The sequence below is a fragment of the Hetaerina americana genome, unplaced genomic scaffold (assembly GCF_022747635.1).
Source record: "Hetaerina americana unplaced genomic scaffold, ioHetAmer1.1.p SCAF_7, whole genome shotgun sequence".
NCBI lineage: Eukaryota > Metazoa > Arthropoda > Insecta > Odonata > Calopterygidae > Hetaerina > Hetaerina americana.
Window position 1 is genome coordinate 4,632,974 of NW_027287316.1, and position 14,845 is coordinate 4,647,818.

A 14,845-nucleotide genomic window follows, 5' to 3' on the forward strand; every position below is an offset into this window, starting at 1 on the left:
CACTCGCCTAGTTGCAAGCGATCTCTAGGGCAACATACGTATTCGAGTAAGGAAATTTTATGGGGCTAAGAAGATTTGGCACAGTCATCTTATGTCGTCATCAACCTTGACACTGGGGAAAAATGAATAATCGTCAAGCAAATGAGGCGATGGACCTTTGGCCTAACTATAACACTCGAGTACGGCGCAAGGATTTCCATTCAGGGAATCTGTCATCTTCGTTAATCTCATCAAGAACACCGAAATATGGGAAGGACTCACTCTCATGGTATAGCAGCGCCTAGTTTATCCTCTTGTACAAACAAGAGGATCATTAGACAACGCCATAAAACAAGACTTCTTCCGTGAGCAAAAGAAGGCCCCAGCTTAAACTAAGCAAGGTACATGAACGTGAAACCACCACACAAGAGTTGCCCACAAATTCCTGAGAAATGGAACTGAGACTTACCTCTGAGGCTCACCTCGGCGAAATAGACCCCTCTCAGCTGTGAGACGAGGGTCGTCGACGGAAACTTTGGTATCACGTGACCAAAGCACACGAGCTACCCTCTATATTCAGTGAAGAATTACTAATCATGAAATTAAATTAAAAATTCGGTCCTTTTTCAAACAACATCTCTATCACGAAAAATCTAAGCATACAATATTTGACTCAATAGTATTCACAACTATAAATCTGGGCGTTTGAGAATTTTGTCATTAAACTAGCATTTCAATATCTGATTCTATTAAAAGATACATGAACTTCTAAATATCGTTATACTAGGTACCTGAGGATGACGCCGTAGCGTCGAAACTAATCGTACCTGAAATAAAGTGGTGGATTGGAACAAAGTTTTTCTTTTTCATTTATCGTTATACTATTTTAATGTTTTCATAGTAGGTGGGCAATAGGTGGCAGCGGGGTCGTAAAGTGGTCACGTGACCGATGAAATAAGTTAGCTCTGAGCACTGCATTCTGCTGAAGAAAGCCTAACCGAGGCCTGGAAGACTTCTCCTTCAATGTGCATAATTAATTCCATCTCTTCATGAAGTCAGATTTTTTTTATTATTGTTCAGGCAGAGATCTGTGCGGCATAGCCTTCAAATGGATGTGATCTCCTCAAATTGGATGGACTAGCTAATTGATGTTACTGCTAGATTTTAGAGCTACATTTGACATGAATTTGGTTAGTAAGTCAAGCAAAAGTAACATTAATAATCAGTTGGCTGGTTCAATTTAGGGGGATTCGTTAGGGATTATGTGGTAAAAACCTCGTTTTCACGTTAAGCCCGCTTTGTGCAAATGAACAGTGATGTATACATTTAGAATATTGTTTAGCGAATTTTTCACAATGGTTGTATTTTGGACACTACATACTGTTCAATGGAGCTGATTTTCCTTTCTTGTTTTTCAGGTATCCACCGGGAGAATGGGTCTTCCTGTCATCTTCTCTTTCCTAATCTATCGCCGCTCTTTTTATGTCACCTATCACTGCAAATAGAGAACGGCGAAATTATACTTTGAAGAAATATCGACTGAAAATATTTTCCAGTTGCGGTATGGGCGTTTGATTTTAGTGTAAACATGCCAAACCGTTCGAGATCATTTTAGGCAGTGCGTGGATATTGGTGCTGGAGCCACAGCCAGACTCCAGCCAGCCAGATTGAATCAGCTGACTTGTTATCGCAGCAGCGTTCTTGGGGCGTATTTTTTACACGAGCCTTTCTAAGCAATCTTTTTTGTGTACTGCTATCCCTCGATAAATCAAATTTGAATGCTTTCCCAATATTGTATTGTGGATCCTGTCCACACGGTGCAATTATTTTCCAGGCGTCGCGAGTGATTTGTGTCGATTTGATCCAAGTTTTGGCCGAAACGACGTAGATAATTTTACAAATTTCTGGGAGAGATGTTGGAGAGGATTTTTTTGATACGCTCTTTTTACAGTTCATCATCTGGAAGGGTCGACTACATATTAGGCATCGTCTTATGCAATTGAAACGGTGTTTTAGAAACGAGTTTGCGAATCTCAAGTTCCGAGAGATGTGGCGTTTCTGAAGATTTTTTTGCGGTGGCTTCTCCTACAGGTGCCACGGGTAGCGTTTAATAATATATCCTGGCAAATTTAACTCAATAGAATTCATGCGAGTGGTATATCTTATAAGATTCACAGTGCACATAATTTGTTCCCATGTGGACAGGGCTTTTGTTACACGAAGTTGTACGTGACAGTGGTTTCATATTTTTTGTTTGAACAATTACACGTACATGATTGAATGTTATCTTTTTCGGCAATCATCTGAATTCTGTTTAATGTACTGATTAGCTTTATTTTTTCTTGTATAACCCTTGATGTAATTAAACTATTGGTTAAATAATCACTATAGTTAGCCAGTTTATTTAGAGCGTAGCTTACCAGTTATTCCATTGGTGGTTAATTTGTAGCATTTCGAATTTGTTATAACATGAATAAAAGGTGTAAGTTAACTCTGTATCTTTAATGATAAACTACTGTGTTTATGTATGCTTCCTGTTAAGCAAATATTTTCTTATTGGATTAGAAGGTTTAACTTCTTTCTCTGGACAGATATGGTGAATGCCTCTTAAATTAAATTTTAGTTGTTTTAATTGCATGGTAGTTAAGTGTATGCATCTCTCAAACCGTATGTGCATCCTGAACATGGCGATGGGGTGTAACAGGATTCCAGGGCTCTGATAGAGGAGACCAGAGGAGTCCTAGATATCTGATCAACGTAGGGGTGGTTGCTGTATTTTTCAGCATCTAGGTGAGGCACCTGTGAGATGCCTTGGGCTTTCTGTGTGTGTGTGTGTGTGTGTGTGTGGTGGAGCCAGGTGTCCTTTTCAATGGTGTAGTTTTCCAAGGTCTCTTGTGTCACTATAAATATTCATCCCAAGATGATAGTTGATGTCATTATCACATACCCTGAGAAAGTGGCAATTCTTTTTAAAATACTGGAAGATATTATGAATTATTTAAGATTATTATCTAAACTATCAATTTTTTCTTCCCATTGTATGGATTCTGGGAGTAATACTTAAAAATTCAAAGAATAAAATTCATTAAAACATTTTTTTCATCTCTTAATCCCTGCATGGAAATGTTGTAATGATTGGAGTTGTCAAAGATCAACAATAATACTTCTAGTAATAACACCAATTTGTGGGCTCTTTTACTTATCGTATTAGTCTCCGAACTCATTTTACAAAAAGTTCATGATATTTTCATGATTAATTTTACACAGACTATAAAATATTACTCTACCAGAACAATTGGTGGTGCTGATGGTTTAGCATCAGCAAATCAAGGGACTTTGTCAACATTAATAATTCCACGATATTACCCAAATGTGTCAAGTGCTATCACTGTTGGGCAATTGCATGTAACAACTCTCCATCCTGCTAAGACTAAACAGTGTAATTGGAGAAGACTTCAATGATTTAATGCCACCATTGTATTTTATAAACTTGATGACCAATTGCTATTATTGTAGGCTACTGGATTTTAAACTATTTATTCTAGAAAATGCAATCATCTGAGCTGAATTTCTTATTTCAAGCTGTGTAATTAAAATAACTTTGTGGTTTTTACAGCCATTCATAGTGCATTAAATACCAGCTGCTAAAATATCTATTTTTTTTCTAAGTTAATTTGCTTCTCCCAAAAGAATGTTAAACTAGAATAGAAAATTAGCAAGGCAGTTTTGATTTCTCATAAACCATCATGGCTACAATTAGCTAATTAACTTTTTTTTATTAATTATTTCTCTTTTTGTCTTCAAGCTCTTGAAGTGCGTTTCTTTTCCGCTACAACTGTGATATTCGATTATTAAATCTAAAATGAGGACAAAGCAAAAACTTTCATGCTGATTTTTTATCTTTTAAGGAGGGTTTGAATCAATTGAGCAAGGGTGCCAATCTGTACGTGTATACTTAAATTCAGTAATATGCCTATCTTTAGGCAGTGATTCATGTATGCAGCTCCTGAAATAGATCGTCCATTCAAGTTAAATTGAAAGCACATTAATATCAACAACATTAATGGTATGGTAAAATAATAGCCATTGATAACCCTCTGGTGTTTCATGCCACAGAGTAGATCACATACACCACCTCTACAATATAGCTCATTATATTAAATTTTACTACATCCATTTTGTTGTATTACTGATCATTTTTCAGCTTGGGCCAAAAGGTAGGAAGAAGAGTAGTAAATGCAGCAACTAATGAACAGAATATTATTCGTGGCAGTAAAAGCAGAACCAAAGAACTTGATCATTGTTCACACCTATATACCAATGAGAAATCATTCGGAGGAAGAAGTCAACTGGGTCACGATCGGTTAAGAGGATTTATTGTGGGTGTTTCTGGAGGAGGACATTTGATTGGAACACGAGGGTTGGCAGAGGAAGAGAGATTGGTGAGCACAGGCAGAAAGATATTAGACCATATTATGGTTAGGCACAGATTTAGGAGCAGTGTGATCAATTTCCAGTTTGCAGGAGTGGAATCAGATTCCTCCGAATTTAGTAATAATGAAGTGTGCCCATGAAAATCAGAAAGATAAGCAGGAAAGACAGTATAGGAAATGAAATATGGAAAAACTAACAGAAAAGACCAGGCAGGCTGTAGAGAAAATCACTGAGTGAGGGAAAGGGAGCTAGGTAGTATTGAGGAAAAATTGGAATGTATCAAAACAGAGATATTGAAAGCTGCAGCTGAAAATATAGGGAGAAATGAGGTGAATGGATAAGATGATTAGAAAGATAGATGAGAGAAGGAAATGGAAGAATGCAAGCACAGGTTGTGGGAGGTATAAAGAGTTAAATATAAACAAAGGGGCAAAGCAAATAGAGCAAAAGGAGGTTGAATGAACATATGGTGCGAGGATATGAAAAGTTCATAAAAGAAGGGTTCGATTTTATTTATTTATTTGCCTTAGTCCTTGCCGGCCCCGGTGGCGGCGGGGTAACGTCCTCGTCTGCCATTCCAAGGGTCGCGGGTTCGATTCCCGCCTGGGGGAGTTTCCCTCCATCTAGGGCTTGGGTGTTTGTAAATGTGACCATCGTTATCGTTGTTAATAGTTCGATGTAAAGGCCAAAATGTGCTGTTTTCGGACTTATACTGAATAAATAAATAAATAAATAAAATAAAACAGCACTCTGGCCTTTACATCGGACTATTAACAAAATAACAATGGAGACGATTACAAACACCCAAGCCCTAGGTGGAGGAAACCCACCCAGGCGGGAATCGAACCCGTGACCCATGGATTGGCAGACGAGGACGTTACCCCGCCGCCACCGAGGCCGGTTGGTAATATATACAGGATATAAAATTGGTATTATATACAGGAAGGTGAAAATACTGTCAGGAAGTAAGTTGGGAAAATATGGGTGTTTAATCAGTCAGGAAAATTATTAACTGAACCAGGAAACAAGGAAGGAATATACAGAGGAACAGTAAGGTAAAGACATGAGACAAGCTTGGAATTGGAAAGAGAATATGATGTAGATGAGGACTGCGTAGTATCCAGAGGCTTCATGCTGACAGAATGATCGTTAAGGGAATTGAAATCAAACAAGGCAAAAGGTTAGGGAGGACACCATTCCAATGGAACTACTTAAAGGTTAAGAAAAATGTTGGAGGAAGAGTCCTTGTGGACTAATTTGTAGCATTTATAAGAGAGGACTTTGACCTGAAGAAATCATCAGATCAGGGTTAGTTCCTATTCCAAAACAAGTAAAAGCTAAAGAACGATAAGTTTCATTTGGCTTACAGCTAAAGTGGTTCTCAGTATCATAAACAAGAGGATGGAGATCAGGGCAAATGATTACTTAGAAGATGATCAAGTTGAGTTCAGGAAGGGGAGAGTGATGTCATAGCAGCAATGTGGTCACTAATAAAAAGGAGCATAGAATAAAATCAAGACATATTTATTTGTTTATTAGATTTTGGAAAGGTGTTTGATAGAGTGAATTGGGTAGTATTGATGAATGTATTGCGGAAAATAGGAATAGATTGGATGGGTAGGAGACTTAACGCCACCAGTATTTGCCTCAGACTGCTCAGGTGCGAGTGGGGGATGGAGAGTCCAGTTGGGTAGTGCTAGGAGGAGGGGTGTGGCACGGATATCCATTATCATCCCCACTTTTCATTGCATTTGTGGAGGAAATGTAAAAGATGCATGGGAAGAACTGGAAACTTGGGTAGTCATGGTTTCCTTCCTAGCCCTAAGATATGCCCCCCAACACTGCACATTCTCTCTTCTTCCTTGCTTGCAGATCTTATATCTCTATCATGTTTATCATTTATGTATTCCTTCCTTATCGCTTGAATATTTCATGGCTCAATTCATAATTTTCCTGATGCATCTTTGGTAGTGCGTCTGGATTTTCCCTGCTTGCTTTCTGAAAGTGCTTTCACCTTAATGCACAGTGAACCAATTTCATCTTTCCTCTGTAAAGTTTCTATTTCCTCGCACATTTTCTTTTGCCACACTTTGTCTTCCTTATTAATTATCTCTTTACACTTCCTTTTACCTCATTCTGGCCTGGGGATAATGGCCTCACCTGCCAATCAAGAGGTCGCTGATTTGATTCCCACCAGGGGGATTTTCCTTCACCTAAGGTTTCCATTTGTGATTGCCTTCAATGTAATGCACAGGGGTTAAAAGGAAGAAGGGACTAAGAAGTCTCAATTTCTCCCGAATTAAGTTGTTAAATAAATTAACAGCTGAAAATTCTGTCTACATTTTCCATTTTGTTTTCTCATCTGCCTTCCTAAACATTTCGTCTGTAATCCATGGTTTCCCATTAATGTTTCTAATTAATTTTCTGGTAATTTCTTCTACAGCTTTGGACATTTTTTCTTTGATATACATATTTCTAAAAAATTTCAGATAAAATGCATTAGAGAAGCCGGGTATAAGGGCGATGGGTAAAAGCTGAGCATTTCTTCTTTGATATACATATTTCTATGTGTATCAAAGAAGAAATGCTAAGCTTTTACCCATCTTCCTTATACATGGCTTCTCTAATTCATTTTTTCTGCTGCCTCCGAGTATTTTTTCTTCCTGTCCTGGTTGATGTGTCTACATTCCATTTCCTCATCCCTCTTCCCTAATTTTTTTCTCTTGAATCCAACGTACTCTTAATTAATACTGAGTTATGAACGGAATCTGCAATTTCTCATGCTTAACTGTGCTAATAGAATACCCTGTCCTCACTTCTGTTCGCAATATAGCCTAACTGATACATCTTTGATTTCTTGAACATCCTTCATGTATATACCGTAGTCACCTACTTCTCCCCAATCGTTGCCTTTACCTGCCATCGGATTCCAATCCCCTTAACTATCAATTGTTATCTCTCGGGAACATCCAGAGTATTTTCTCTAATTGATTTCATTCTCTATATCTTTGACCCGATGATTGATTACTTGATAGCATGCAGCTCTGAATGACTAAGTTCTTAGGTTTAGCTTTAATTGTATAATATTCTATCACTCACCTGTTCTATGCTTGCTACTCTCATTCTAATCGCTCTATTTAATCCATTGCCACCCAGTGCTGCTTCTCTTCCACCTCGCTTTTCAAGTATGTATTAGTATGTATACCTTGTATATTAGGTTAGTCACAAATAATCACTCCAATTATCCCCGCTATCCTTCCATCTCACACCCCAAAAATATAATTCTTCTTTCTGTATCCTGCTTTATATTTTATAATTTACCTATTCCCAGTCTTAATGCTCCTGGTCCATATTTTAATTGAGCCAGCCCTCCTCCGTCTCCTTCACAGGTGCTACTGGCGTTGAATCCTCTTTGGAAGCACCTATTTTGTGAGATGATGACTGAGAAAAGCTTGTCTCTCCCACTGCTGGGCACACTGTATTAGTGATTAGGATTCATTGAAATTGACAACAAACAACTTGGCTTTTCCACATGGAAAGTTTTTCATTTAAGACCTAGGTTTTGTTATGGTATAACATCATCAGGTTCATTTTTATCCTTTTTTCCATTTTAATTGTTTGGGGTATATTGTTGAACTGGTTTCCCATTTCCTTCCTCAATAGTGTTTTGAACGTACACCAAAACCCAAATGGCCGCCCCAAATGGGTGAGATGGCTTCTAAAGTCAACTCCCTCAATGAATCTCTCATCTGGACCCTTACCCTTCGACCTATTTAAGTTTTAGTCCATAGAGAGGGATGTCCTTATTGTATTCAGTTGGGAAATCTGAATAAGGGTTTTTTGCATTTTCACTTAACACCCCCTTATTATTAGGTAAGTGGGAATTTATTTGCATGGCCACAGGATCCAATTTTTCCCGCTGCATGCTCTGAAACTTGAACATACTCAACAGAAGAGGCCAGGTAATTCCTCTCCAAGGTCAAATGTCAGAAGTCAGGGCCTTAATGCTCAGGAAGAGTGTGCTCCCGTGCAGATGTCCAACATGCATCTGCTTGACCAGTGGCGTGATTTTGACCCCAGCATTTGGCAATGGGCAATCGGATTTTTCCAGTCTAATTGGCTTGTCGGCTGTTGGACTGGTTTGCCATTGGAGGGGTCGGAAGGAGAGGTGGTCCCCTGATTACCTACAGAAGCCTCGACAAACGTGAACCCAAAGTTAAGCAAACACTGTCCAATAACATTTTCATTTATTTTAGAAGTTTTCGACTCCAAATATTCTATTGATATATATGTGTTATTAATTAGAGCAAGTAAGCAAAAAGAAACCATTCCGAGAAGAAGTTTGAAAACGAAATGGTTCAAAACAACGATCTCTCGAATCTGTGGGTATCACGGAATTTTCAGCAAATTTGGGAGATCTATGTACATTATCTACAGGGTTCGTCCGGAAAATAAGTGTACTGATTTTTTCCCGCCGCTCCAGGCGCGCCCAGCACCGCTCTGACGGGCTGCGATTGGAGGGGGGTATGTTGGCAAGCGACGCTGAAAAAAGCAGTCGGCTCTGAGCTGTGGTGTAGTGAGGAGCTCTGTTAACGCGAACCTCCACGCTCGACCCACGTCACGGAACGCGATGCCGAAGTTTTTGGAGCAGCGTTAATCCATCAAATTTGCGGTAAAGCTTGGGAAATCGTCTACCGAAACTGTCGGTATGATTAACCAGGCTTACGGGGAGTCAGCCATGTCCAGAAACATGATCTTTCGGTGACACAAGATGTTCGTGGAGGGCAGAGAAGAGGTCGACGACGAACCACGGCCTGGACGCCCATCAACGACACTCACCGACGAAAATGTGCGAAAAGTTCGCGATGTACTGAACTCTGATCGTCGTCTTAGTGTTCGGATGATGATAGCAGAGCAGTGTAATGTGCAAAAAACAATAGTGCACGAGATTATTAGGGAGCAATTACAGATGCGAAAAATTTGTGCAAGGTTGGTGCCGAAAGTGCTCAGTGATGATCAAAGACTCAATCGTTTGGAAATCGCGACACAACTTGCGGATCACTGCAAAAATGATCCACATTTCTTAGAGAACGTTGTTTCGGGTGACGAGACGTGGATCTTTGAGTACGACCCGGAGTCGAAGAGACAAAGTGCGGAGTGGCACACCCCATCATCACCCCGTCAAAAGAAAGCTTGTATGAGCAAATCTCGGATCAAGGCGATGCTCATTGTCTTTTTTGACAAAAGGGGAGTCGTCCACTACGAATTTGTACCTGAACGGCAAACTGTAAATGCTGCATTTTACGTCTAAGTGCTAGACAGGCTTCGAAAACGAGTCGCCCGCGTCCGGCCAGCGATCAAAAACATCTGGCGGCTGCATCACGACAATGCGCCGTCTCACACCGCGCTTGTCGTGTCGGACTTCTTGGCCAAGCACGGCGTGGCAACGCTGCCGCACCCGCCCTACAGCCCGGACTTGGCACCACCGGACTTCTTTCTGTTCCCGAAGATAAAGAGGAGTTTGAAAGGAACGCGATACGGGACTTTGGACGCCGTCAAAGAGGCCGTGACGACGTGTCTTCGAGAGGTTCCCGATGATGCCTTCGCGGGAGCGTTCCAGGAATGGGAACGCCGCTGGAACAAGTGTATCGACTCACAAGGGTCCTATTTTGAGGAATATTAGCTTAAGATATGTAAAAGTGTAATAAATTTTTTTTCCTGAGCTCAGTACACTTATTTTCCGGACGAACCCTGTATGAACACTATGATCTATGTAGATTACATCTATGTACACAATCACTCGTAAGCTGCTACAAGGGCGTGTGAAGGGGGATGCTTTGACAAACCCATATAACTAGAGCACAACTACTTGCAATACCAACAAAAAGCATGCTAATGTACACCCACTCAGGCGTATCAACACTGAAATCAACGCAAGGGTGTGTGGCGGGGGGTGTTGGGTCACCACTCGTAAAATAAAGAGCAACTGTGTGCAAAACCAACAAAAACACGCTAATGCACGCCCCCACGCGCGTATATATCAGCGCAAAACTTCTTCTAATTTATTCGTTCCCAGGGTAAATGAGTGTGTCTTCCTCTTTGCTCTCCATTCAACAAACTCTCACCAATACGACATGTCTTTTAGGGTGGCTATATTGACAATTTAGAATTCGCTCTTTGTTCGTTTTCTTATAGGTTCTAAAATAAATTGTTAAGGGCTTTTATTTAAAGTGGAAAACTAAAAGAAATCAAAGGCACAGAAAAAAAAGGAATCGCGGAACCGTCGGAGGGTGGAGCCTTTCAGGCGTGATTGATTGTGGTGATGAACAGGGTCCAAGTAGTTTATTTTATTTATTTTTTGCTTTATTTGCCAGGAGCTGGTTCAGCATGGTTTTGTCACAAAACAACAATGTACATCAATTTTCTGAGTATGCATCACATGAAAAAAAGGTTATTTACATTACATATGAACATTTTATAGACAACATTTTAGAATTTTCTTTATTTAATGCCCAAAATCCATCTGCAAGGTACCAAGCTTTAATAAGCAATTATGCTTTAAGATTACGCTTGAAATTATTTGAAGGAGGCGCTTTCAAATCTGGAGGAAGCAGGTTTAAAAATTTGGCTCCTTAATGGTTTGGTCCCTCCTCTCAAATTAGATGATCTTGCCTCAATATTCGTGCCAAGTTATCATGATGATGGATATTTATGTTTTGTTCATGTCTTCCTTAATAAATACAGGATTAGAGAAGGGGCCTTCAATTGTGAGCCTTCCTGTAGGATTAGATTGCATACAGAAAGGAGCAGCCCGTGGCACAATATGCAGTTAATGAAAATGAGGCCTACAGGAGTGTCTGAGAGGTAATTTTAAGGTCTGTTTCTGCATGAAAAAAATCTTTTGGCCGTGGCTTGAGTCACCCCAGAATGTAATGCCACATGATAATCGAGATGGAAAATTTGAATTATAAAGGCGACAAATAAAAGAATGATAAAAAAACCAATATCTCAGCTGAAAGAGTTTTATTAAGTCTAGATTTTAAGTTGGCAACATGAAAGGACCATTTTAGGAATGACTCAATCTGAACACCCAAGGAGTGCATGCTGTCAGTATAAAATTTAGGAGTCCTAATCATAGAGTTTAAACGAGAGTGAAGGATTTTTTTCCAAAATGTATGCATACTGTTTTCTAAGACAGCACCTTGGGGACCATCTTAGCACACCTTTCTCGCGCCTAAATCCTCTCTAAGAATGCATTGCACTGTGGTGTTCTGAATATCGCACTCTTCGGCAACATGATGTTAATCCTGACACTTTTGGATCAATCGGAATTGAGCATGTGTCTCTTGTTTTCATCACGCTGTGTTGTTTGTTGATGGGCATTCCTCAACGGTCAACCTCCTCGCTGACCTCCCAGAACATCCTGTGCAAGCAGAAAACCTTCACTTGGGACATTTCTCCATCTCCATAAGCATCCTTAACCATGGTCATGGTCTCTGAACCCAATATTCCAAGCTTAATGCAGAATTTAATTGCGTATCATTGCGCCATGGAAAGTTGCATCGTGAACTCGTGACAACACCGTCGAACAGGGGTCCGGTTTTGAAGTGATCAACACACTGTAACGGCCCATAGACAACTGACGTGGGTCGCGTTGCTTTCCTAAGACCTTCCATCACCTATTCCGTCACAAATCGCCCCCACTCCAGCCGTCCATGTCGGCGGAAAAAATTCATTCTACATATTTTTGGACAAACCGTGGATTACTGTGGAGTGTTTGTTAGGCTTCAATATTTATAACTTCGTGTAAACAATTTTCTTGATGCGAAAACGTACCTTTATTTATCCTATGTCTAGATGTAAGTGACTATGCATCCCTTGTATTTATTCTATTTTGTTGTTAATCTGTCGGCCATGATTGTGTTATCTCTGGTCCTGGGAGTCAGCGCGTGCAGTAAGCCCTGTATAGGGACCAAAGGCCCGCGAACCGATTCCGCGGCTTCACGGGCTCGACATTAGGATGCTCAAATATTGGTACGCTTGCAATGCGCGGTGGTGGAAAAATTGTAAACGGGCGTGTGATAGATTAAATGCATATCTAGTAACAGTTATAACAGGCTTCAATTATCTATGTACCATACCTGTACATCTACTTAATACCCCGCTAGCCACTGGAAAGTGTGGCAGGGGTTGTATCTACACCAGGCATACACAGCACATGAACAAAGTCATGCACCATGCAAGAGAGACAACTACAGAAAAAACTTCAAACAAGAATGAAAGATCTGGTGCTTTCCCGGCGTATTAGTTGGGTGAATTCTTCTCGGGTCTTCCACCGGGTCAACTTTTTGGCGGAACGGCAATCAGCCCTGATGACGATGACCGAGTCGGGAATCGAAACGTCGGCAGCTATGGAGCCATTGACCCGGTGGAAGACCCGAGAATAATTCATTCAAACAAGAAAATGAACTTGTAATCATTTATCAGACCCAAGAAGCACATGCCATTATTTCTAGCAAAATCATGCAAGGAGAGTGATATGTTTAAATGTTAAATATAGCCTTGACCAGTTGAAATATACACATGTACGCATGCCTGCGTTTACGAAGGTTGTCAGAAAAGTTTCCAACTTCAGCATGAAGACGACACGACTCTTCAGAAAAAGTTTGGGAATGTGTTTGTGCGTGCATTGAAATGTATAGTATTTATCAACATTTTGGACGCTCAGTTGTTGATTGAAAATCGTTTGAGTGAGCCGTTGTGAAGGATATTGGGAAAATGGAATGCAAAATCGAGTATCAAGTGCTCATTAAATTTATTGGTTTTGAAAGGCAATACGCCAACACAAATCAAAGACGGGTGGGACGCTGTGTGCGGGTTGGAATCTGCAGCATCATTTACAACCGTGAAATTTTGGAAGCTGAATTTAAACGTGGTCGTACCAGAGTGGTTGATGATGAGCGTTCGGGATGGCCAAAATCTACGACAACCACCGATGGCGCCGAAAAAGTTCCCCAAATGGTCCAGGACCACCGTCGAATTAAGGCTAGAGAGATAGATAACACACAAATATTACAAATAATACACAAATATTTCCCACTTTGAATGCACTTAACGCCTGTCGAAATATTTTTCTGACATTCATCCCACTTTAATCTACCTAAACCAAAACTATGGTTTCCTAGATATTCCTGGGAAACCATTGGCCAGAGAGAGAAAGGAACTGCCCCCGGTGCCCTAATATGTGAATTTCACGGCTTAGTATCTGGTGATCTCTACTCTCACCTATCAAAACCTACCCTCGTGTTGATAACTGTCGATATTATAAGAATGCTTGTATATTCATAATTACACGCACTCATTATAGCTATGCAGTTTATGATTTATTTTCCGTCTCCTAAGGGGCACACGATCAAAGCACTGTCCTAATGGAGTGACATATAGTATGTCCATGGCCCCACAAATCTATCCGGACAGTGTATAATACCTGTAGGTATTTTTATAGCACTCCGTAGTTAGTAACATGGTTCTTATTTCTAAACACCTTAGAGATTTAATCCCTGGCCAACAGCACCCCGCGCGACGCGGCCTCTGGCGCCCGTCGCAGGCACCAACCCCCCCCCCCCCCCGGGTGCAAGGCGCCGCCGATGGGTGCGGCAAACGTCGCCAACCACCACCGAACCGCATAGTTGGTGTCCGCGCAATCGATTCGGCGCCAATGCTGCTTCTCCAATTTGACGACACGTGCGCCCGGTATGCGCCGTTGATGGCGTCACAAGTGAAGCGGGAACAACTGATTGATATTGAGCCGTGAGATGCCGCGATTGAGTTTCAAATGTCTACGAGAACGATGTTTACATGATCTTCAAGTTGTTTGCTAACCTCTTATCTGCAGTCGGATATCTGATGGCAGTTACGAAATGGCGAGTGACGGCTTCATGCGCAAGTTTCGTCATGTGGAGTCCGTGCCCTCCTCGGATGGTGTCCGTGACCCTTACATCCTCGCTGGTTGGTGACCTCAGGGAATCGCGCAAAATACTCACATACTTCCGCAACAGCATTCCGACGACGAAGCACGAGGTCCTGCGGCATTGTGGTCGGACGGGCTGCGACTTTCTGACACGATGTTACGAGGGAAACAGAAACTAGACGAAAGTCTTTAGGGAATCATAAATAATTTTCAGATAATACAAATAATTTTAAATTATTATAAATAATCTTAATTTAAGGAAAAGGAGTGAGGAAGTAATTGGTATGGTGGGCGAAATCCTATGGAGGCAGGAAAAATGGATGAGGGCGTATTGATCGGCAGTGGGATAGTGAAGACTTTAATAGAGGGGAGAATGTTAGGAAAGTGAGGAAAGGGAAGGAACAGGATAGGGATGCTGGACGGGATGAAGGGAGGAAGGAAATACTCAGAGGTGAAGGGGCC